Consider the following 289-nt stretch of genomic DNA (forward strand, 5'->3'; position numbering starts at 1 on the left):
CCATCGAATCCTTGGTTTCTTATGCTCTTAATTATTTTCATAATTAACACACAAGAAGGTAGCGTGTCGGTGAGTGATGGGATATGAGTTTTTGTGAGTTTTTTTTCTTAATTTCATGAGTGTGTTGTCTTCATGAAAATATGTAAGGTGAGGTAAGGGTGGTCTTGGTTCCTTACGGCCGCGCCTCCTGCAGCCTCCGCCCGGTTAAGAGGCCGTGGGAGGCGCATGGGTGGGCGTGTGTGTCTAGTGTGGCTGTGAAATCCTGGGTTATGTAATGCACTGCTTTGCC

The sequence above is a fragment of the Penaeus monodon genome, chromosome 19 (genome assembly GCF_015228065.2).
Source record: "Penaeus monodon isolate SGIC_2016 chromosome 19, NSTDA_Pmon_1, whole genome shotgun sequence".
NCBI classification, from domain to species: domain Eukaryota; kingdom Metazoa; phylum Arthropoda; class Malacostraca; order Decapoda; family Penaeidae; genus Penaeus; species Penaeus monodon.